General features: G+C 54.2%; 1 long non-coding RNA gene across 2 annotated transcripts in view; it reads right to left on the bottom strand.

The window, feature by feature from the left end:
- The window catches only part of LOC137458779 (uncharacterized), a 36,002-nt gene extending 11,161 nt beyond the window's left edge, over positions 1–24,841 (bottom strand). The window contains exon 1 of one of the 2 annotated variants that reach the window (XR_010991960.1): positions 24,742–24,841. This is a non-coding gene — a long non-coding RNA (uncharacterized lncRNA). Of the gene's footprint in view, positions 1–674; positions 952–24,741 lie in introns of those variants that run through there. The other variant, XR_010991961.1, reaches the window with a different exon arrangement.
- Between the last annotated feature and the right edge of the window lie 307 nt (positions 24,842–25,148).

Below are 25,148 nucleotides of genomic sequence, written 5' to 3'. Positions count from 1 at the left end.
CAGATCAACAGCAGCCAAAACACTGTTGTGTTAGCAACCCCCAGATGCAAAACAGCACTGCAAAACATAGCACTAGAGCAATGCTCTGGGCAGAATTAACTCCAGCTCAGCCTAACCCAATACAGTCCCTCAGAAGTGTCAGTTCTGAATGCAGTCAGAATGCAGCAGGGCCAGTGATGGACTCCTGAAGATGGGCCTGACAGAAGCCCTGGGCCAGTTGGAATACTGCAGGGCCACTGGTGGTGTAGTGGAAGTGCTGTCAGAAGTCTCAAGCCTTCTGGAATGCAGCAGGGTCAGGGGTGAGCTACTGGAATGCTTGTTGGAAGCCCTTCCCTGCTGGATGTAATACCTACCTGCATGTACTGTCACCTTGAGGTGGAACCAGCTGAGACAGTGAGGCCAGGTGCTGAAATACAAACTCACTTAGGCAGCTTTGTGCAGAGGTGGCCACTTGCTCCAGGTGAGCAAATGACATTGTGCTGTAGGCAAGCTCCAGTTTGGTAGGAGATGTTTGCATGATTTGCTTCCCTTCCCACATCCTACTGACCTTCAGCTTCCTCTGTTTATTAATCACACTCTTGCAGGTGGCTTCCCAGCCTGCTTTTCACACACTCCCTCCATACAGTATTCCATTATTGCTGCACTTTCCCATGAAACCTGAAGGTCTGTCTCACCTTCCTGTGATCTGTCAGCTCTTGGTTCCTACATCTCTCCCTTCTTTGCTTTCTTGTTCTATTTCCATGGCAATCACAGCAATTGGTGCCAATTCAGTTGTCTTCTGGTTTCATTGACACAGCAATCACCACAGTCAATCTCGGTTTGGCTATCCACACTGTGAGCAAGGGACCTTGAGTGCTTCACAGTAAAGCAAACCCTCTGACCCAGGAATGTGCCCAGGTGGCACAGAAGGCATCTTGGTTCATATCAGGAATAGTGTGGCCAGCAGGACTAGAGATGTGATTGCAGAATTACGGCACTGGTGAGGCCTCACCTCCAGTACTGTATGCAGTTCTGGGCCCCTCACTTCAAGATAGATATTGACATGCTGGAGCGGGTCCAGAGGAGAGGAATGAGACTGGGGAAGGGACTGGAAGGAATGTGTGATGAGGAGAGGCTGAGGGAGCTGGGGGTGTTTAGCCTGAAGGAGACTCAGAGGGGATCTTATCACACTCTACAACTATCTGAAGGGAAGTTGCAGTAAGGTGGGGGTCAGATTCTTTTCCCAGGCAACTTGTGACACAATGAGAGGGCATGGCCTGAAGCTGCCCCAGGAGAGGTTTAGGTTGGATGTTAGGAAGCACTTCCTCAAGGAAAGGGGAATTAGACACTGGAATGGACTGCCCAGGGAGGTGGTGGAGTCATGTTCCCTGGAGGTATTTAAGGAAAGATTGGATGTGGTACTTAGAGACATGGTCTAATTGATGTGGTGGTGTTGGGTCATAGGCTGGACTTGATGATCTCAGAGGTCTGTTCCAGCCTCTATAATTCTGTGATTCTGTGAAACAAATCCAACAGCAAGCAGAACACATGATGGCACAGGTAGGAGCAGTGCCAACACTGGGCCACTGGGCCACTGGGCATGGCATCAACCCATCATTTTCTGCCCCAGGAAGTGGCTGGGATCCTGAAGCACTAGTAGGCAGTGGTAACACTGGGACAGCCTGGCTCACTCCTTGGGACACAGAATTACAGAACACTTGGGGTTGGAAGGGAGCTTTAAAGGTCAGCTAGTCTAACCCCCCCCCTGCAATCCAGTGTCTAATTCCCCTTTCCATGAGGAAGTGTTTCCTGGCATCCAACCTAAACCTTCCCTGGTGCAGCTTCAGGCCATGCCCTCTTGTTTTTTCACAAGGTGCCTGGGAGAAGAACCCACCTCACTACAATTTCCCTTACATTAGTTGTAGACTGTGATAATGCACCCCTTGAGTCCCCTCTGCTCCAGCATAAACACCCCTCAGCCTCGCCTCATCAGACTTTCCCTCTAGTCCCTTCACCAGTCTCATTGGTCTCCTCTGGACCCGAGGTGACAACTGCTGTCACTGGGTTCCTAGAGGTGCATTGCCAATGTGTGCACATTAGTATAGTATCATAGTATCAATCAGGGTTGGAAGGGACCACAAGGATCATCTAGTTCCAACCCCCCTGCCATGGGCAGGGACACCCCACACTAGATCAGGCTAGACAGAGCCTCAGCCAGCCTGGGCTTAAACACCTCTAGGGATGGGGCCTCAACCACCTCCCTGGATAACCCATTCCAGGGCTTCACCACTCTCACGGTGAAGAACTTCCTCCTCACATCCAGCCTGAATCTCCCCACCTCCAGCTTCATTCCATTCCCCCTAGTCCTATCACTACCTGAGATCCTGCGAAGTCCCTCCCCAGCCTTCCTGTAGGCCCCCTTCAGATACTGGAAGGCCACAATGAGGTCACCTCAGAGCCTTCTCTTCTGCAGACTGAACAGCCCCAATTCTTTCAGTCTGTCCTCATAGGAGAGGTGCTCCAAGCCCTCTGATCATCCTTCTGGCCCTGCTCTGGACACATTCCAGCCCCTCCACATCCCTCTTGTAATAGGGGCTCCAGAACTGGACACAGTACTCCAGGTGGGGTCTCACCAGAGCTGAGTAGAGGGGGAGGATCACCTCCCTTGACCTGCTGGCCACGCTTCTCCTGATGCAGCCCAGGATATGATTGGCTTTGCAGGCTGCAAGTGCACATTGAGAGCTCATGTTGAGCTTCTCCTCCCCCAGCACCCCCAAGTCTCTCTCCTCAGGGCTACTTTCCAGCCAGTCACTGCCCAGCCTGGATTTGTGCCTGGGATTGCCTCGACCCAGCTGCAGGACCCTGCACTTGGTCTTGTTGAACCTCATGAGGTTGGCTTGTGCCCACCTCTCCAGCCTGTCAAGGTCCCTCTGGATGGCCTCCCTTCCCTCCAGCGTGTCTGCTGCACCACACAGCTTGGTGTCATCAGCAAACTTGCTGAGGGTGCACTCAGTGCCACTGTCCATGGCACCCACAGAGATGTTGAACAAGACAGGTCCCAGGACTGATCCCTGAGGGACTCCACTTGTCCCTGGCCTCCACTGGGACATGGACTCATTGACAGCCACTCTTTGGGTGCAGCCATCAAGCCAGTTCTGTATCCATCTAGTGGTCCACTCATCAGACCCATGTTTCACCAGTTTGGAGGCCAGGATGTGTGCAGGACAGTGTTGAAGGCTTTGCTCAGGTCCAGGTAAACGACATCAGTTGCTCTCCCCTCAGCTATTAATCTCGTCACCTGTTCATAGAAGGCCACCAGGTTGGTCAGGCAGGATTTGCCCTTGGTGAAGCCTTGTTGACTGTTCCTAATCACCTGTTCACTAGTGCTTCCTGGAGGATCTGCTCCACGATCTTTCCAGGCACAGAGCACAGAGGTGAGACTGACTGACCTGTAGTTCCCTGGGACATCTGCAGGACATCTTCCACCTCATGATACAGCTTAACTTTTCTCAGTGGTATCCACTGAGGACCTATAGGAAAGGATCACTTTTGGGCACCTCAATACAAGAGAGATGTAGAGGTGCTGGAGCCAGGGAAGAGGAGGGCAAGGAAACTGGGGAGGGGCCTGGAGAATAATTCCAGTAAAGAACAACTGAAGGAGCTGGGGCTGGTTAGCTTGAAAAAGAGGAGGCTGAGGGGAGAACTCGTCACTCTCTACAGGTACCCGAAAAGACATTGTGGATAGGCTGGTGCTGGTTTCTTCTCACAGGTAATTAGTGATGGAACAAGGGGGAATGGCCTCAAGCTGCCACTGGGTAGCTTTAGAACGGACAGTAGGAACATTTTTTTCATGTGAAGAGTGGTCAGGCATTGGAATGTGCTGCCCAGAGAGGTGGTTGAGTCACCAACCATGGATGTGTTTAAAGGCTGTTTGGATGTGGTGCCTGGGGATATGATTTAAGGGTGAACCTTGTAGGGTGGGGTTATTGGCTGGTGTGAGAGACTAAATCTTGTCTCTCTTGACATGACTCAACAAAGATAAAATCACCTTTGCTGCTTGCCCAGACAATAGCTGATGTGTGTTGGGTAGATGCCACTGGGTAATGACACTCTGGACTGTGCATAGACAAAGATCATCTCTACCCATCAGCTACCCCAGAAAGGGAGGATGGTGCAAAGGACAATGGAGTCACCACCTGGACACATACCCTAAACAACTGTATCAAAGATCTGAGCAAGTACTGGTTCAGAAGGAAAACACCTGGGCAATGCCGCTCTGAAGAAAAACAAAGTAAACACCAGGAGAGAAAAGCACAGAGACATCACCTTGCAGCCTAGAAGCAGACCAGGAGGGAGCCTCTCTCTATGTCCTAAGTTCCACCTGCTGCAACTCATGGAGCTGAAGAGGCTGCTCAGAGAAGGGTCCCTTCTCTCCTCCAGTGGAGAACAGCACAGCAAAAAAGGATGACATCTCCTCCAAGCCAAAGCGGCAGCAGCCTTCCCCCACAGACCCAAACTGTCTTGGGATGTGTGGGGTGATAATATAATTCCTTTCCACTTCTCTCTCCCTCTTCTCCCTCTCTCTATTTTTTCCTTCTCCCTTCTTCTATTCCATCCACTTTATTCTGTTAATAGCTTCACTGCTGATATTCTGGCCTTGTTTGTGCCTCAAATTTCATAACACAGCAATATTCAAAAGAACTGAGTCTCTTTCCCTCTCTGGACTGAGACAGCAGTGCACCATATGCCATGCACAGCAGTTCACCACATCCAGTGCACAACAATGCACCACATCTGGTGCAGAGTAGTGCACCACATCCCATGGACAACAACGCACCACATCCCATGCAGAGCAGAACAGCACATCCAGTGCACAGCAATGCACCACATCTGCTGCAGCGTAGTGCACCACATCCAGTCCACAGCAGTTCACCACATCCAGTGCATAGCAATGCTCCACATCCAGTGTAGAGTAGCGCACCACATCTCATCCCCTGCACTGCACCACATGCACTCCACAACAGTGCACCACATCCCATGCTCAGCAATGCACCACATCCCATGCAGAGCAGAGCAGCACATCCAGTGCACAGCAGAGCAGCACATCCAGTGCACAGCAATGCACCACATTCAATGCACAACACTGCATCACATCCAGTGCACAGCAGTTCACCATAAAACCTGCACATCAGAGCACCACATCCAGAGCACAGCACTGCATGACAACCCCTACAGAGCAGTGCACCTGATCCAGAGCACAGCACTGCATGACAACCCCTACAGAGCGGTGCACCACATCCCATGCACAGCACTGCAGCACAACTCATGCACAGCAGTGCACCACAGCCCCTACATAGCAGTGCATCACATCCCTTCAAAGCAGTGCACCACATCCAGTGTACAGCAGTGGAAAACATCTGGTGCACAGCAATGCACCACATCCCATGCACAGCTGTGCAGCACATCCAGTGCACAGCAATGCACCACATCCCATGCACAGCTGTGCAGCACATCCAGTGCACAGCAATGCACCACATCCCATGCACAGCTGTGCAGCACATCCAGTGCACAGCAATGCACCACATCCCATGCACAGCTGTGCAGCACATCCAGTGCACAGCAATGCACCACATCCCATGCACAGCTGTGCAGCACATCCAGTGCACAGCAATGCACCACATCCCATGCACAGCTGTGCAGCACATGTAGTGCTGAGCAGTGCACCATATCCCATACTCGACAGTGCACCACAACCCCTACAGAGCAGTGCACCACATTCTGAACACAGCAGTGTACCACATCCAATGCACAGCAATGCAGCACATCCCACCCACTGCAGTGCACCACATCCCGTGCACAGCACTGCGCCACAACCCTTGCAAAGCAGTGCACCACATCTAGTGTACAGCACTGTACTACATCCAGTGCACAGCAGTGGAAATCATCCAGTGCACAGCAGTGCACCATATCCTATGCATGACAGAGAAGCACATCCTATGCACAGCAGTGGAAAACATAAAGTGCACAGCACTGCACCACATCCAGTGCACAGTAATGCACCACATCCAGAGCACAGCAATGCAGCACATCACAACCACAGCAGTGCACCACATCCCTTGCACACCAGTGAAGCACATCCAGTGCAAACCATTGTGCCACATCTCATGGACAGCAGGGCACCACATGCCACGCTCAGCAATGCACCATATGCAGTGCACACCAGTGCAGCACATCCAGTGCACAACAGTGCACCACATCCACTGTAGAATAGTGCACCACATCTCATGGACAGTGGTAAAGCACATCCAGTGCACAGCAGTGCACCAAATCCAATGCACAGCATTGGACCACATCCAGTGCACAGCAGTGCACAATATCCAGGGCACAGCAGTGCTATGAATCCCATGCACCACAGTGCACAACATCCCATGCACACCAGTGCACCACATCCAGTGCACAGTAGTGCAGCACATCCACTGTACAGTAGTGCACCACATCTCATCCCCTGCACTGCACCATATGCACTCCACAGCAATGCACCACATCCCATGCAGAGAAGAGCAGCACATCCCATGCACAGCAGTGCACTACATGCAGTACCCAGCACTGCACCACATCCAGGGCACAGCAGTGTACTGCATCCCATGCACCACAGTGCACCACATCCACTGCACAGAAGTGCACCACATCTCATCCCCTGCAATGCACCACATCCACTCCACAGCACTGCACCACATCCCATGCACAGCAGAGCAATACATCCAGTGCACAGCAGTGCACCACATCCCATGCTCAGCAGTGCACCATGTCCCATGCACAGCACTGCACCACAACCCTTGAAAGCAGTGCACCACATCCAATGTACAGGAATGCAGCATATCCAGTGTACAGCAGTGCAGCACATCCCATGCGCTGCAGTGCACCACATACATTCCACAGCAACGCATCACATCCCATGGACAGCAGAGCAGCACATCAGTGCAACACATCCAGTCCACAGCAGAGCACCACAACACCTGCACAGCAGTGCACAGCATTCAGTGCACAGCAGTGCAAGACATCACATGCACTAGCAGTGCAAGACATCCAGTACATATCAACGCACCACATCCAGTGCTGAGCAGTGCACCACATCCCATGCTAAACACTGCACCACAACCCCTACAGAGCAGTGCACCACATGCAGAACACAGCAGTGCAACACAGCCCAGGCTCAGCAGTGCACCACGTCCAAGGCACAGCACCACACCACAACATGTGCAAAGCAGTGCACCACATCGAGTCCACAACCGTGCACCACATCCAGTGCACAGCAGTCCACCACATCCAGTGTAGAGCAATGCACCACATCTCATCCCTGCAATGTACCACATCCACTCTACAGCAATGCTCCATATCCCATGCAGAGAAGCACATCCAGTGCACAGCAGTGCACCACACCCCATGCTCCACAGTGCACCACATTCAGAACAAAGCAGTTTTCCACATGCACTGCAGAGCAGTATACCACATACCATGCACAGCAGTGCACCACATCCAGTGCTGATCAGTGCACCATAACCTATACAGAGCGGTGCACCAATTCAGAACGCTGCAGTGCACCACATCCAGTGCACAGCAGTGCACCACAGCCCATGCACAGCCCTGCACCACAACCCTTGCACAGCCCTGCACCACGACCCTTGCAAAGCAGTGCACCACAGCCAGTGCACAGCATTCCACCACATCCCATGGACAGCAGTGCACCACATGCCACGCACAACAGTGCACCACATCCAGTTCACAGCAGTGCACCGCATTCAATGCACAGCAGTGTCCTGGAGGAGGCATTAACAAGCCAGCTAATCCTGTGTGAGCCACTGCCGTCTCTCCTCCTTCTCTGTTGCAGGGTCTGGGTTTGAGGTCGAGGAGCCAACAGCCAGGCGCCATTAAGGCTGCCTGGAGGGGGTGGAAGCTGGAACCAAAGCCTCATGTTTCAGAGAGACAACTGCACATGTCAGAGGCTATGAGAGAAGGATGTGCAGCTTGCCTGCCAGACAACACTTTGAACTGCCTGGCGGGATTTGAATAGCTAAGTGCCACTGGGCTGTTCCCTTTGCAAAAAGGGAGTTTATTGGAGAAGATTTCAAGAGCCACAAGTTCCTTGCTCATTGTTCTTTGTTCTTGCTCTCTCTCTCTCTCTCTCATCCTCTCCCCCCTCCCTGTTCATTAGTGGGATTTTAGGCTGGATGTTAGGAAGAAGTTCTTCATAGAAAGAGATTGGCCATTGGAATGTGCTGCCCAGGGAGGTGGTGGAGTCACCATCGCTGGGGGTGTTTAGGAAGAGACTGGATGGGATGCTTGGTGCCATGGTTTAGTTGATTAGATGGTGTTGGGTGATAGGTTGGACTCGATGATCTCAAAGGTCTCTTCCAACCTAGTTAATTCTATTCTATTCTATTCTATTCTATTCTATTCTATTCTATTCTATTCTATTCTATTCTATTCTATTCTATTCCATTCTATTCCATTCCATTCCATTCCATTCCTATTCTATTCCATTCCTATTTCTATTCTATGCTATGCTACGCTATGCTACGCTACGCTACGCTATGCTATGCTACGCTACTCTATGCTATGCTATGCTATGCTACGCTATTCCATTCAAGGCAGCAACAAGCACCTACTTGCTCCTGTCTTCAGGGCAATTAGCTTCTTTTGTCCTACCAGCATAGCATCTACATCTTTGCCACAGCAGTGTCTCCCACTCTCACTTCCTCTGATTTTGGATACTACCTTTTTGGATTATCCCTGCCCTGTGGATTACAAATAGGAACTCAGAGCATCGTGTCGTTCAGTGAAGGTTTTGGTAGTTAACGGCTCAGCGGTTCGTGAGTAACTTACACTAAATTCCTGCTTCTTCAGTATTCAGTATTCCTAAGGTTGGAAGTGACCTCAAATTCCTAAAGGTTGGAGCTTGGTTGCCTGTTGGTTAGCTCCATGGGCAGAGTCCAATGGGATGGCATTCAACAAGTCCAAGTGCCAGGTGCTGCACTTTGGCTACGGCAATCCCATGCAGAGCTATAGGCTGGGGTCGGAGTGGCTGAGAGCTCCCAAACAGAGAGGGACCTGGGGGTGCTGATTGACAGCCACCTGAATATGAGCCAGCAGTGTGCCCAGGTGGCCAGGAGGGCCAATGGCATCCTGGCCTGCATTAGGAATAGTGTGGCCAGCAGGAGCAGGGAGGTCATTGTGCCCCTGGACTCTGCTTTGGTTAGGCCGCACCTTGAGTCCTGTGTCCAGTTCTGGGCTCCTCAGTTTAAGAAGGACATCGAAACACTTGAGCGTGTCCAGAGAAGGGCAACAAGGCTGGTGAGAGGCCTTGAACACAAGCCCTATGAGGAGAGGCTGAGGGAGCTGGGATTGTTTAGCCTGGAGAAGAGGAGGCTCAGGGGTGACCTCATTGCCCTCTACAACTACCTGAAGGGTGGTTGTAGCCAGGAAGGGGTTGGCCTCTTCTCCCAGGCAACCAGCACCAGAACAAGGGGACACAGTCTCAAGCTGCGCCAGGGGAGGTTTAGACTCGAGGTGAGGAGGAAGTTCTTCACCGAGCGAGTCATTCGTCATTGGAACGGGTTGCCCAGGGAGGTGGTTGAGTCATCGACCCTGGAGGCGTTCAAGAGGAGATTGGACGTGGCACTTGGTGCCATGGTCTAGGCATGGGGTCTGTGTTGATAGGTTGGACTCGATGATCCTTGAGATCCTTTCCAACCTAAGTGATACTGTGATACTGTGATCTGGCCACTCGGGCAGCATTGATGATTGTTTCATGCACGTATGAGATTCCAGTTTGTTCCTCTGTGTTCCCAGATCTGATTTTTCTAGACTGTTATTCCACTGCTCATTAGCGTCCTGTTGTGTGTAATTAACCAATCATCGACCAGGCAAATGAACCTGGATCCAATTGGCTCAGAAAAACAAGTTTTGATATTTAATAAATCATATTCATATTTTAGCATGTTTCCAGGGTATCAATTTGATATACAATTACATCAATCCCATGCACAGCAATGCACCACAACCCCTACAGAGCAGTGCAGCACATCCAATGCACAGCAGGGAACCACATCCTGCGCACAGCAGTGCAGCACAACCTCTACAGAGCAGTGCAGCACATCCAATACACATCAGGGAACCACATCCTGTGCGCAGTAATGCACCACATCTAGTGCACAGCGGTGCAGCACATCCAGTGTGCAGCAGGGAACCACATCCAGTGTGCAGTAATGCACCACATCCAGTGCACAGCGGTGCAGTGCATCCAGTGCACAGCAGGGAACCACATCCAGTGTGCAGTAATGCACCACATCCAGTGCACAGCGGTGCAGCACATCCAGTGCACAGCAGGGAACCACATCCAGTGCACAGTAAAGCACCACATCCAGTGTGCAGCAGGGAACCACATCCAGTGTGCAGTAATGCACCACATCCAGTGCACAGCGGTGCAGTGCATCCAGTGCACAGCAGGGAACCACATCCAGTGTGCAGTAATGCACCACATCCAGTGCACAGCGGTGCAGCACATCCAGTGCACAGCAGGGAACCACATCCCGTGCACAGTAAAGCACCACATCCAGTGTGCAGCAGGGAACCACATCCTGTGCGCAGTAATGCACCACATCTAGTGCACAGCAGGGAACCACATCCAGTGGGCAGTAAAGCACCACATCCACTGTGCAGCAGGGAACCACATCCAGTGAGCAGCAGGGAACCACATCCTGTGCGCAGCAGGGAACCACATCCTGTGTGCAGTAATGCACCACATCCAGTGCACAGCGCTGCAGTGCATCCAGTGGGCAGTAAATCACCATATCCAGTGCACAGCGGTGCAGCACATCCAGTGCGCAGCAGGGAACCACATCCTGTGTGCAGTAATGCACCACATTCAGTGCACAGCAGTGCAGTGCATCCAGTGAACACTGGATGTGGCTCAGTTGGTAGTGCATAAGACCTTTAGTGGGAAGGTCGTGAGTTCAAGCCTGCAGTGGACAGTAGTGTCCTCTCTACTCCAGTCATGAGGTCTGTGGTGACAGCTTGGACTCGATGATCTTTGAGGTCTCTTCCAACCTTAGTGATACTGAATACTGAATACAGCGCAGAGCAGGGAACCACATCCCGTGCACAGCAATGGACCACATCCAGCTCACAGCAGTGCACCACATCCAGTGCACCACATCTACTGCACGTGTAGACGTAAAGCAAAACATTGGGCTGTTCAAAGCTCATGGGAAAAGTTTCTCCCCAAATTGCTTTTTCCATTTGGTCTCCCTTCAGGAGAGAGTCAAAATGATGCTTGTCATTCTGGGCTGGACATTTCCTCTCTGAAGTTGCAGAGAGTGCTGAGCAGCTCGAAATAGCTCACCTTCTAAAACACATTGTCAAGAAGCAAAGCATTTTGGGGGTTAAACCTAAAGGGAAAAGCCTAGCACTAAATTCCTTTTTCCATTTGATCACTCTTCAGGAGAGAGTCAAAATGATGCTTGCAATTCTGGGCTAGCACTTTGCTGTCAGGAGTTGCAGGCAGCGCTATGCAGCTTGAAACAGCTCACTTTCTGAAATGTATCGACAAAAGGCAAGACAGTATCACAGCATCACAGTATCACTAAGGTTGGAAGAGACCTCGAGGATCATTGAGTCCAACCTGTTACCACAGACCTCAGGACTAGACCATGGCACCAAGTGCCACATCCAATCCCCTCCAGGGATGGTGACTCCACCACCTCCCTGGGCAGCACATTCCAATGGCAAATTACTCTCTCGGTGAAGAACTTTCTCCTCACCTTGAGTCTAAACCTCCCCTGGCACAGCTTGAGACTGTGTCCTCTTGTTCTGGTGCTGGTTGCCTGGGAGAAGAGACCAACCCCTTCCTGGCTACAACCACAGCATCACAGCATCACAGTATCACTAAGGTTGGAAGAGACCTCGAGGATCATTGAGTCCAACCTGTTACCACAGACCTCAGGACTAGACCATGGCACCAAGTGCCACATCCAATCCCCTCCAGGGATGGTGACTCCACCACCTCCCTGGGCAGCACATTCCAATGGCAAATTACTCTCTCGGTGAAGAACTTTCTCCTCACCTCGAGTCTAAACCTCCCCTGGTGCAGCGTGACCACCTCCCAGGTAGTTGTAGAGGGCAATGAGGTCACCCCTGAGCCTCCTCTTCTCCAGGCTAAACAATCCCAGCTCCCTCAGCCTCTCCTCACAGGGCTGTGCTCAAGGCCTCTCCCCAGCCTTGTTGCCCTTCTCTGGACACCTTCAAGTCTCTCAATGTCCTTCTTAAACTGAGAGGCCCAGAACTGGACACAGGACTCAAGATGCAGCCTAACCAATGCAGAGTACAGGGGCACAATGACTTCCCTACTCCTGCTGGCCACCCTATTCTTAATGCAGGCCAGGATGCCATTGGCCTTCATGGCCACCTGGGCACACTGCTGGCTCATATTCAGACAGCTGTCGATCATCACCCCCAGGTCCCTCTCTGTTTGGGAGCTCTCGGCCACTCCGACCCCAGCCTGTAGCTCTGCATGGGATTGCCGTAGCCAAAGTGCAGCACCTGGCACTTGGACTTGTTGAATACCATCCTGTTGGCCTCTGCCCATCTGTCCAGTCAGTCAAGGTCCCTCTGCAGAGCCTTTCCACCCTCTAACTGACTAACATCTGCTCCTAACTTGGTGTCATCTGCAAAATTGCTGATGCCTGACTCAATCCCCTCATCCAGATCATCAATGAAGATGTTAAAGAGCACAGGGCCCAGCACTGATCCCTGGGGGACGCCACTGGTGACTGGCTGCCAGCTGGATGTGGCACCATTCACCACCACTCTCTGGGCTCGGCCCTCCAGCCAGTTCCTAACCCAGCACAGAGTGTTGCGGTCCAAGCCACGAGCTGACAGCTTAGACAGCAGTGTTTAGGTAAAACCTAAAGGGAAAAGCCTGGCACCAAATTTCTTTTTCTATTTGGTCTCTCTTCAGGTGACAGCCAAAAGGTGCTTGTCATTCTGGGCTGCCACTGTCCTGTCAGGAGTTGCAGGCAGTGCAAGGCAGCTGGAAACACCTCATTTTCTAATAGAATCATAGGATCAACAAGGTTGGAAAAGACCTCAAAGATCATCAAGTCCAACCTATCAACACAGACCTCATGACTAGACCATGGCACCAAGTGCCACGTCCAATCCCCTCTTGAACACCTCCAGGGACGGTAACTCCACCACCTCCCTGGGCAGCACATCCCAATGGCTAACAACTCTCTCTGAGAAGAACTTTCTCCTCACCTCCAGCCTAAACCTCCCCTGGCACAGCTTGAGACTCTGTTCTGGTGCTGGTTGCTTGGGAGAAGAGACCAACCCCCACCTGGCTACAACCACCCTTCAGATAGTTGTAGACAGCAATAAAGTCTCCCCTGAGCCTCCTCTTCTCCAGGCTAAGCAACCCCAGCTCCCTCAGCCTCTCCTCATAGGGCTTGTGCTTGAGGCCTCTCCCCAGCCTCGTTGCCCTTCTCTGGACACATTCAAGAGTCTCAATGTCCTTCTTAAATCTAAACCATGGCTTCATGCGCCACATCCAATCCTTTTTTGAACACCTCCAGTGATGGTGACTCCGTCACCTCCCTGGGCAGCACATCCCAATGATCAATCACTCCTTCTGGGAAGAACATCTAGGTCATGAGAACATCAAACTCAAACCATGCCTTTAACCACTGGTTTACCTCAACTGTTTAAAATGAGAAGCAGCAATACTACAGCTCTGCTCACAGTACTTTTGACATGAAACTTTCAGTCTCACACTGCATGACACACAGACAAATGCAAAAACTCAGGTGGGGTAAAAGAGAAAGGGAAAAGCCTAGAACCAAATTTCTCCTTCCATTGTGGTCTTCCTTCAGGGGAGAGTCAAAATGATGCTTGCAATTCTGGGTAGCACTGTCCTGTCAGGAGTTGCAGGCAGTGCTAAGCAGTTTAAACATCTCTTTATTAGAATTAGAATAAACCAAACCAGGTTGGAAGAGACCTTCAAGATCATCGTGTCCAACCCATCAACCAATCCAACCCACCCAAACAGCTAACCCATGGCACCAAGCACCCCAGCAAGTCTCCTTCTGAACACCTTCAATGACGGCGACTCCACCACCTCCCCGGGCAGCCCATTCCAATGGGCAATCACTCTCTCTGTGTAGAACTTCTTCCTAACATCCAACCTGAACCTCCCCTGGCGCAGCCTGAGACTGTGTCCTCTTGTTCTGGTACTGGGTGCCTGGGAGAAGAGACCAACCCCCACCTGGCAACAACCTCCCTTCAGGTAGTTGTAGAGAGTGATAAGGTCACCCCTGAGTCTCCTCTTCTCCAGGCTGAGCAACCCCAGCTCCCTCAGCCTCTCCTCACAGGGCTGTGTTCCAAACCCCTCACCAACTTTGTTGCTCTTCTCTGGACTTGTTCCAGCAAGTCAACCTCCTTCCTAAACTGAGGGGCCCAGAACTGGACACAGTACTCGAGGTGTGGCCTAACCAGTGCAGTGTACAGGGGCAGAATGACCTCCCTGCTCCTGCTGGCCACACTGTTCCTGATGCAGGCCAGGATGCCCTTGGCCCTCTTGGCTGCCTGGGCACACTGCAGGCTCATGTTCAGCCTACCATCAACCAGCACCCCCAGGTCCCTCTCTGCCTGGCTGCTCTCAGCCACTCTGCCCCCAGCCTGTAGCACTGCATGGGGTTGTTGTGGCCAATGTGCAGCACCTGGCACTTGGATGTGTTAAATCTCATGCCCTTGGATTCTGCCCATCTGTCCAGCCTGTCGAAACAATTTGCTTTCTAAACCACAGAGACAAAAGGCAAAACGTTGTGGAGGTAAAACCTAAAGAGCAAAACCTACAGAGCAAAACCTAGCACAATTCCCTCCCCTCCCCCCCCAGTTTGTTGTGGTAAAACCTGAAGGAAACAGCATAGAACCAAATTTCTTTGGAGGGGATGCAAAGCTCTGGAAAAGTGTAAGTGTGAGGTGTTCCAGCACAGAGAAAGCTGTGCTGTTTCTCAAGAGATTGGGCAGTGATTTGTGTGCTGAAAGGCTTGGACATGACCCCCCCAGTATCTCCTCTGTTATCTAGAAAGGCTCCCGGCAGAGAAAAGCACATCCTGAGCACAGCCACGGGGGGGGGGGGTGGGATTGAAATATAAAATGTGTATCTATAAATACACATTACACTGGGCAGTGATAAACAATACACTGGGCAGTGACTGACTGGAAAGCAGCCCTGAGGAGAGAGACTTGGGGGTGCTGGGGGAGGAGAAGCTCACCAGGAGCTCTCAATGTGCACTTGCAGCCCGCAAAGCCAATCAGATCCTGGGCTGCAGCAGGAGAAGTGTGGCCAGCAGGGCAAGGGAGGTGATCCTCCCCCTCTACTCAGCCCTGGGGAGACCCCACCTGGAGTACTGTGTCCAGTTCTGGAGCCCCTATTACAAGAGGGATGTGGAGATGCTGGAAGGTGTCCAGAGCAGGGCCAGGAGGATGATCAGAGGGCTGGAGCACCTCTCCTATGAGGACAGACTGAAGGAGTTGGGGCTGTTCAGTCTGCAGAAGAGAAGGCTCTGAGGTGACCTCATTGTGGCCTTCCAGTATCTGAAGGGGGCCTACAGGAAGGCTGGGGAGGGACTGCTCAGGATCTCAGGTAGTGATAGGACTAGGGGGAATGGAATGAAGCTGGAGGTGGGGAGATTCAGGCTGGAGGTGAGGAGGAAGTTCTTCCCCATGAGAGTGGTGAAGCCCTGGAATGGGTTGTCCAGGGAGGTGTTTAAGCCCAGGCTGGATGAGGCTCTGGCCAGCCTGATCTAGCGTGGGGTGTCCCTACCCATGGCAGGGGGGCTGGAACTGGCTGATCCTTGTGGTCCCTTCCAACCCTGACTGATACTGTGATACTAAATAAAAGAAGGCCACAACACAGACAGAGGAAAACCCGCTATTTTATTATTTTTCTTTTAATAATTGGAATGGTAAAACCTCTGAACAGAGCCCAGCTGAGCTGCTGCCCACACACAGGGGCAGGAGACGACCCCTAACCGCTCAGTGTTGCCACCCCTCTTAAGGGGGTCTCTGTTGGCATCCATGGTGGATGTGGGGGATCAAAGGAGAATCCAAGGGCATATAGAGGCATCTGGGGGGGCCAGTGGAAGGTCTCCTGGGGGTATTTTAGCTGGATATTTTAAGGTTTGTTGGGCACATCCACGCACTGCTTGCTGCCACCTGCTGCTAAGGGTGTGAGTGGCCTCTGAAGAGGCTTTGGAGGCAGGGGAAGGTACGCTGGGGCATCTAGAGGCGTCTGGGAGCCTCCAGAGGCTCCCTGGAATGTCCCAAAGGATCAGGGCAAGGGGGGGGGGGGGGGGAGCAGGGGGGGCTGTGAGGGTGAGGGGTCTCTGTGGGGTTCCAGGTTTTCAGGTCCCACAGGATTTTGGAGGTCTCGCTCTGGTTTTCGGTGTCCTTGCAGCCCCGGGACCCCCCCCAGCCACGTCTCCCCCGGCATCTAAAGGTGAGCTGGGGGCACCCCAATGGCTTTCAAGGGTGACAAAGGGGGTCTGGGAACATGTAAACAGGTCTGAGGGGACCAAGATGGTGCTGCCTTCCCCAGGATGGCACTTCCACCATCTCAGAGCACTTGCTGGCTCTGACCTGGCCAGCGGGATCCTTCATAGTATCATAGTATCAGTCAGGGTTGGAAGGGACCACAAGGATCATCCAGTTCCAACCCCCCTGCCATGAGCAGGGACACTCCACACTAGATCAGGTTGGCCAGAGCCAGATCCTTGTCCCCTCTGCTCTCTCTGCTCCACATCAGGTTAGTGCCAGCCTCTGCTGCTCCCTGGAGCTGTCCTGTGGCAGCGGCAGGACTCAGCGGTGGATCTGCGGGTGGGGGGCAGGGGCAGGGGCAGGGGGGGTGGTCTGGCAGCCCAGCAGCAGGTGCAAGGGCTGGGGTGGGTGTCGGTCTGCAGCAGTCTGGAGGGCTCTGCTCCCAGCTTCACAAAGAGTTCTCCCAGTCCCCTCCCCACCCTCACAGAACCACAGAATCAATAAGGTTGGAAGAGACCTCAGAGATCATCAAGTCCAACCTGTCACCCAACACCTCCTGACAACTAAACCATGGCTTCAGGTGCCACACCCTGTCCCCTCTTGAACACCTCCAGGGATGATGACTCCACCACCTCCCTGGGTGGCACATTCCAATGGCCAATCTCTCTTGCTATGAAGAACTTTCTCCTCACCTCCAGCCTAAACTTTCCCCCTGGTGCAGCTTGAGGCTGTGTCCTCTTGTTCTGGTGCTGGTTGCCTGGGAGAAGAGACCAACCCCCACCTGGCTACAACCACCCTTCAGGTAGTTGTAGAGAGCAAGAAGGTCTCCCCTGAGAGCTCCTCTTCTCCAGGCTAAGCAACCCCAGCTCCCTCAGCCTCTCCTCATAGAGCTTGTGCTCCAGACCCCTCCCCAGCCTCATTGCCCTTCTCTGGACACATTCAAGTGTCTCAATGTGCTTCTTAAATTGAGGGGCCCAGAACTGGACACAGTACTCAAGGTCCAGCAGGCCAGCAGCACCAGCAAGGGCTGGGGTGGGTGTCAGTCCACCGTGGTCTGGAGGGCTCTGCTCCCAACTTCACAAAGAGTTTACCCTGTCCCTTCCCCAGCCTCCTCCCCAGTCCCTATAATCCTAATGTTAAACCCTAACAAAAACCAAACCCCTAACACTAAATAACCCCTAACCCTAACCCCATAACCATAACCCTAACCCCTAAACCCAACCCTAACCCCCACCCACTGGATCCACACAGCCTCAAGACCAGCAGACTGCCACAAGGTCCAGGAAGCCCTCCACCAGGAGGGCCAGGGAAAAGTATCACAGTATCACAGTCTCACAGTATCACAGTCTCACTAAGGTTGGAAGAGACCTCGAGGGTCATCAAGTCCAACCTATCAACACAGACCTCAGGACTAGACCATGGCACCAAGTGCCACGTCCAATCTCCTCTTGAACGCCTCCAGGGATGGTGACTCCACCACCTCCCTGGGCAGCACATTGCAATGCTGAATGACTCGCTCAGTGAAGAACTTCCTCCTCACCTCGAGTCTAAACTTCCCCTGGCGCAGCTTGAGACTGTGTCCTCTTGTTCTGGTGCTGGTTGCATGGGAGAAGAGCCCAACCCCTTCCCGGTTACGACCACCTCCCAGGTAGTTGTAGAGGGCAATGAAGTCACCCCTGAGCATCCTCTTCTCCAGGCTAAGCAGCCCCAGCTCTCTCAGCCTCTCCTCACAGGGCTGTGCTCAAGGCCTCTCCCCAGCCTTGTTGCCCTTCTCTGGCCACCTTCAAGCCTCTCAATGTCCTTCATAAATTGAGGGGCCCAGAACTGGACACAGGACTCAAGGTGTGGCCTAACCAATGCAGAGTACAGGGGCACAATGACTTCCCTGCTCCTGCTGGCCACACTATTCCTCATACAGGCCAGCATGCCCTTGGCCTTCTTGGCCCCTGGGCACACTGCTGGCTCATGTTTAGGTGGCTGTCGCTCAGCACCCCCAGGTCCCTCTCTGTTTGGGAGCTCTCAGCCACTCTGACCCCAGCCTGTAGTTCTGCATGGGATTGCCGTGGCCAAGTCCTGCAGCTGCTGCAGATGAACCACAGAGAGCAGCAGAGGCTGGCACTAACCTGGTGCAGAGCAGAGCACAGGGGCTGGGGGGCCGAAAGGAGCTGACAAAAACCGAGCCGAAGGGAGCCCATGGAAACCGGACAAAGCGGAGCACGGAGCCAGCCTCAGCGGAGCCGGGCGGCACCGAGGGGAGGCAGCCCCTGCCAAGCCAAGTCGGACAGAGCCCAGCCACACACAGCCACCATCCTCTCAGGGGAAGGAAATCCTCTGGCTTCGCCAAGAGAGCTAAGCCAACTCACCCTAAGCCTAAACAGCCAACTAAAAATCTCTCCTGTTTATCTGGAGAGCGAAGAGTATTAACTGCAGCCCGCAAAGCCAAGCAGAGCCTGGGCTGCAGCAGTAGAAGTGTGGCCAGCAGGGCAAGGGAGGTGATCCTCCCCCTCTGCTCAGCCCTGGTGAGACCCCACCTGGAGTACTGTGTCCAGTTCTGGAGCCCCTATTACAAGAGGGATGTGGAGGGGCTGGAAGTTGTCCAGAGCAGGGCCACAAGGATGATCAGAGGGCTGGAGCACCTCTCCTATGAGGACAGACTGAAGGAGTTGGGGCTGTTCAGTCTGCAGAAGAGAAGGCTCCGAGGTGACCTCATTGTGGCCTTCCAGGATCTGAAGGGGGCTACAGGAAGGCTGGGGAGGGACTGCTCAGGATGTCAGGTAGTGATAGGACTGGGGGGAATGGAATGAAGCTGGAGGTGGGGAGATTCAGGCTGGAGGGGAGGAGGAAGTTCTTCCCCATGAGAGTGGTGAAGCCCTGGGATGGGTTGTCCAGGGAGGTGGTTGAGGCCCTGTCCCTGGAGGTGTTTAAGCCCAGGCTGGATGAGGCTCTGGCCAGGCTGATCTAGTGTGGGGTGTCCCTGCCCATGGCAGGGGGGTTGGAACTAGATGATCCTTGTGGTCCCTTCCAACCCTGACTGAAACTATGAAACTGGCATGTGAAAAGGCTTTGAAGTCACCCCCACTGCATCGCTCCTATTACACACAAAGGCTTTTAGAAAGGAAAAGCAAATTCTGAGCAGAACAAGACAGAGTTTGGAAACATAAATATAAAATGGGTATCAATACATTAAAAACAGTCAACTTTCCTGTGTGTAATCGGGGGGGGGGGGGGGGGGGGGGGTAGTTGTTCTTTGTTTGTTTGGGGGGGGTTTTTTTTTGGTCTGGGTGGTTTGTTTCTTTGGTTTTAGTATGTATGGAAAAACCTCTGAACAGAGAAGAGCAAAGCTGCTCCACACTCACAGGGGCAAGAGAAGCCCCTACGTGGTCAGTGTTGCCACCCCCTCTGGCGGGTCTCCGGGGGCTCCCAAAGGATATTTTCACAGTATCACAAAGGTTGGAAGAGACCTCGAGGATCATCGAGTCCAACCTGTCAACACAGACCTCAGGACTAGACCATGGCACCAAGTGCCACATCCCATCTCCTCTTGAACACCTCCAGGGATGGTGACTCCACCACCTCCATGGGCAGCACATTCCAATGGTGAATTACTCTCTCGGTGAAGAACTTTCTCCTCAACTCCAGCCTAAACTAAATTTAGGAAGGGCAGGTCCTGCCTGACCAACCTGATCTCCTTCTACGAGTAGGTGACCCGCCTGGTGGATGTGGGGAGGCCTGTGGATGTAGTTTACCTGGACTTCAGCAAGGCCTTTGACACCGTCCCCCATAGCAAACTGCTGGCCAAGCTGTCAGCCCATGGCTCAGACAGCAGCTCTGAGCTGGGTTAGGAACTGGCTGCATGGCCGAACCCAGAGAGTGGTGGTGAATGGTGCCACAGCCAGTTGGCGGCCAGTCAGTAGTGGAGTCCCCCAGGGATCAGTGCTGGGCCCCATCCTCTTTAACATCTTTATAGATGATCTGGATGAGGGCATTGAGTCTATCATCAGTAAATTTGCTGATGACACAAAGCTGGGGGCAGGAGTTGATCTGCTAGAGGGTGGAGAGGCTCTGCAGATAGACCTTGACAGGCTGGACAGATGGGCAGAGGCCAAGGGCAGGAGGTTGAACACATCCAAGTGCCAGGTGCTGCACATTGGCCACAACAACCCCAGGCAGTGCTACAGGCTGGGGGGCAGAGTGGCTGAGAGCAGCCAGGCAGAGAGGGACCTGGGGGGTGCTGGTTGATGGTAGGATGAACATGAGCCTGCAGTGTGCCCAGGTGGCCAGGAGGGCCAATGGCATCCTGGGCTGCATCAGGAACAGTGTGGCCAGCAGGAGCAGGGAGGTCATTCTGCCCCTGTACTCTGCGCTGGTTAGGCCACACCTCGAGTACTGTGTCCAGTTCTGGGCCCCTCAGTTTAGGAAGGAGGTTGACTTGCTGGAACGAGTCCAGAGAAGGGCAACGAAGTTGGTGAGGGGCTTGGAACACAGCCCTGTGAGGAGAGGCTGAGGGAGCTGGGGCTGCTTAGGCTGGAGAGGAGGAGACTCAGGGGTGACCTTATTGCTCTCTACAACTACCTGAAGGGAGGTTGTAGCCAGGTGGAGGTTGGTCTCTTCTCCCAGGCAGCCAGCACCAGAACAAGAGGACACAGTCTCAGGCTGTGCCAGGGGAAGTTCAGGCTGGAGTTCAGGAGGAAGTTTTACACAGAGAGAGTGATTGCCCATTGGAATGGGCTGCCCGGGGAGGTGGTGGTGTCGCCGTCACTGGAGGTGTTCAGGAGGAGACTTGACAGGGTGCTTGGTGCCATGGGTTAGTTGGTTGGGTGGTGTTGGGTGATAGGTTGGATGTGATGATCTTGAAGGTCTCTTCCAACCTGGTTTATTCTATTCTATTCTAAACCTCCCCTGGCGCAGCTTGAGACTGTGTCCTCTTGTTCTGGTGCTGGTTGCCTGGGAGAAGAGACCAACCCCTTCCTGGCTACAACCTCCCTCCCAGGTAGTTGTAGAGGGCAATGAGGTCACCCCTGAGCATCCTCTTCTCCAGGCTAAACAACCCCAGCTCCCTCAGCCTCTCCTCACAGGGCTGTGCTCAAGGCCTCTCCCCAGCCTTGTTGCCCTTCTCTGGACACCTTCAAGTGTCTCATTGTCCTTCTTAAACTGAGGCGCCCAGAACTGGACACAGGACTCAAGGTGTGGCCTAACCAGAGCAGAGTACAGGGGCACAATGAACTCCCTGCTCCTGCTGGCCACACTATTCCTAATGCAGGCCAGGATGCCATTGGCCCTCCTGGCCACCTGGGCACACTGTTGGCTCATATTCAGGTGGCTGTCGCTCAGCACCCCCAGGTCCCTCTCTGTTTGGCAGCTCTCCAGCCACTCCGACCCCAGCCTGTAGCTCTGCATGGGATTGCCGTAGCCAAAGTGCAGCACTCGGCACTTGGACTTGTTGAATGCCATCCCATTGGACTCTGCCCATCTGTCCAGTCGGTCGAGGTCCCTCTGCAGAGCCCTTCTGCCCTCTAACTGACTAACATCTGCCCCTAACTTTGTGTCATCTGCAAACTTGCTGATTACTGACTCAATCCCCTCATCCAGATCATCAATGAAGGTATTAAAGAGGATGTGGCCCAGCACTGATCCCTGGGGGACACTATTGTGACTGGCTGCCAGCTGGATGTGGCACCATTCACTACCACTCTCTGGGCTCAGCCTCCAGCCAGTTCCTAACCCAGCACAGAGTGTTGCTGTCCAAGCCACGAGCTGACAGCTTGGCCAGCAGTTTGCTGTGGGGGACAGTGTCAAAGGCCTTGCTGAAGTCCAAGCAGACCACATCCACAGCCTGCCCCACAGCCACCAGACAGTCACCTGATCATAGAAGGAGATCAGGTTGGTCAGGCAGGATCTGCCCTTCCTAAATCCATGCTGGCTGGACCTGAGCCCTTGACCATCCTTCAGGTGCGCAGTGATTGCCGCCAGGATAATCTGCTCCATCACTTTCCCTGGCACTGAGCTCAGGCTGCCAGGCCTGGAGTTTCCAGGTTCCTCCATCCGACCCTTCTGGTGGATGGGGACCACCTTGGCCAGTTTCAGTCATCTGGGACCTCACCTGTGAGCCAGGACTGGAGGAAAATGATGGAGAGCAGCTTGGCCAGCTCACCTGCTTTTGGTTGGATATTCAGGATTAGTTGGATACAACAATAACAACAGCAGCTACAGCAATCCAACAACTAGCCCTAACCATCCAACTAAAATACCCCCAGGAGAGCCTCCATTGGCCCCCAGCTGCCTCTATATGCCCCCAAATTCCCCTTTGACACCCCCCACACCCACCATAGATGCCAACAGACCCCATTAAGAGGGGTGGCAACACTGACCAGTTAGGGGTCATCTCCTGCCCCCGCGCATGCGGAGCAGCTCAGCTGGGCTCTGGTCAGAGGGTTTTCCATTCAAACAAAAAAAACCAAACAACAACAACTGATGTCGTTTACCTGGACCTGGGCAAAGCCTTCAACACTGCCCCACACCACATCCTGGTCTCCAAATTGGTGACACATGGGTTTGATGGGTGGACCACTAGATGGATAAGGAACTGGCTTGATGGCCGCACCCAAAGAGTGGCTGTCAATGGCTCCATGTCCCAGTGGAGGCCAGAGACAAGCAGAGTCCCTCAGGGATCAGTCCTGGGACCAGGCTTGTTCAACATCTTTGTGGGTGCCATGGACAGTGGCACTGAGTGCACCCTCAGCAAGTTTGCTGATGACACCAAGCTGTGTGGTGCAGCAGACATGCTGGAGGGAAGGGAGGCCATCCAGAGGGACCTTGACAGGCTGGAGAGGTGGGCACAAGCCAACCTCAGGAGGTTCAATAAGACCAAGGGCAGGGTCCTGCATCTGGGTCGAGGCAATCCCAGGCACAAATCCAGGCTGGGCAGGGACTGGCTGGAAAGCAGCCCTGAGGAGAGAGACTTGGGGGTGCTGGTGGACAAGAAGCTCACCAGGAGCTCTCAGTGTGCACTTGCAGCCCGCAAAGCCAATCAGATCCTGGGCTGCATCAGGAGAAGTGTGGCCAGCAGGGCAAGGGAGGTGATTCTCCCCCTCTGCTCAGCTCTGCTGAGACCCCCACCTGGAGTACTGTGTCCAGTTCTGGAGCCCCTATTACAAGAGGGATCTGGAGGTGCTGGAAGGTGTCCAGAGCAGGGCCAGGAGGATGAGCAGAGGGCTGGAGCTGCTCTGCTGTGAGGACAGACTGAAGGAGTTGGGGCTGTTCAGTCTGCAGAAGAGAAGGCTCCGAGGTGACCTCATTGTGGCCTTCCAGGATCTGAAGGGGGCCTACAAGAAGGCTGGGGAGGGACTGCTCAGGATGTCAGGCAGGGATAGGACTGGGGGGGGAATGGAATGAAGCTGGAGGTGGGGGAGATTCAGGCTGGAGGGGAGGAGAAGTTCTTCCCCATGAGAGTGGTGAAGCCCTGGGATGGGTTGTGCAGGGAGGGGGTTGGGGCCCTGTCCCTGGAGGTGTTTAAGCCCAGGCTGGCTGAGGCTCTGGCCAGGCTGATCTAGTGTGGGTGTCCCTGCCCATGGCAGGGGGGTTGGAACTGGATGATCCTCTGCACAGGGCAGAGTCCTGCAGTTGCTACGGAAGAACCCCCGGAGAGCATCAGAGGCTGTCACTAACCTGGTGCAGAGCAGAAGGGTCGGGGCGGGGGGGTGGGGGGGGGGGGGGGGGGGGGGGGGGGGGGGGGGGGGGCGCCGAAAGGAGCCGACGGAGGCTGGAAAAAGCAGAGCGAAGAGCAGACCTCAGCTAAGCCGAGCGGCGCCCAGCACTGCCCGACCCGCAGCGGCCCCAGAACCCCCCGACCCGCAGCGGCCCCAGAACCCCCCGACCCGCAGCGGCCCCAGAACCCCCCGACCCGCAGCGGCTCACAAACCCCACCCCCCCCCGCAGCACCTCCCGAACCTTCACTCTCAGCGGCTCCCGAACCCCCTCCCCCACCCACCCCGCAGCACCTCCCGAACCCTCACTCGCAGCGGCCCCCGCACCCCCACCCCTCCCCCCCCAGCGCCCCCCGAACCCCGACCACCCATCGCTGCCCGCTTGCCCAACCGGTTCCCCACGTGGCACCGGCACCCCCGCCAGCAGGTCCAGCAGCGCCCCCACAAGCAGAGCCCAGGCAGAGACCTCCGAGAGCAGCAGAGCCTGGCAGCGACCCAGAGCGGAGAGAGCAGGGGTCCTGCTAGCCAGGAAGGTTTTAAAGCAGCCGGCGCCATGTTAGTGAGGGCGGTGGGCTTGTTGGGGAGGGCCGGCGCCATCTTGGGGAGGGCCGGCGCCATCTTGGGGAGGGCCGGCGCCATGTTAGTGAGGGCGGTGGCTTGTTGGGGAGGGCCGGCGCCATCTTGGGGAGGGCCGGCGCCATCTTGGGGAGGGGCCGGCGCCATCTTGGGGAGGGCCGGCGCCATGTTAGTGAGGGCGGTGGCTTGTTGGGGAGGGCCGGCGCCATGTCGGGGTGGACGGCGCCATGTTGGGGAGGGCCGGCGCCATCTTGGGGAGGGCCGGCGCCATCTTGGGGAGGGCGGCGGCTTCTTGGT

Source organism: Melanerpes formicivorus, unplaced genomic scaffold (assembly GCF_026170545.1).
Source record: "Melanerpes formicivorus ecotype bairdi unplaced genomic scaffold, bMelFor1.0.p_v2 SCAF_277, whole genome shotgun sequence".
In the NCBI taxonomy this organism is placed as follows: Eukaryota; Metazoa; Chordata; class Aves; order Piciformes; family Picidae; genus Melanerpes; species Melanerpes formicivorus.
The sequence above is the reverse complement of the archived record's forward strand: the minus strand, read 5'-3'. Positions and strand labels throughout refer to the sequence as shown.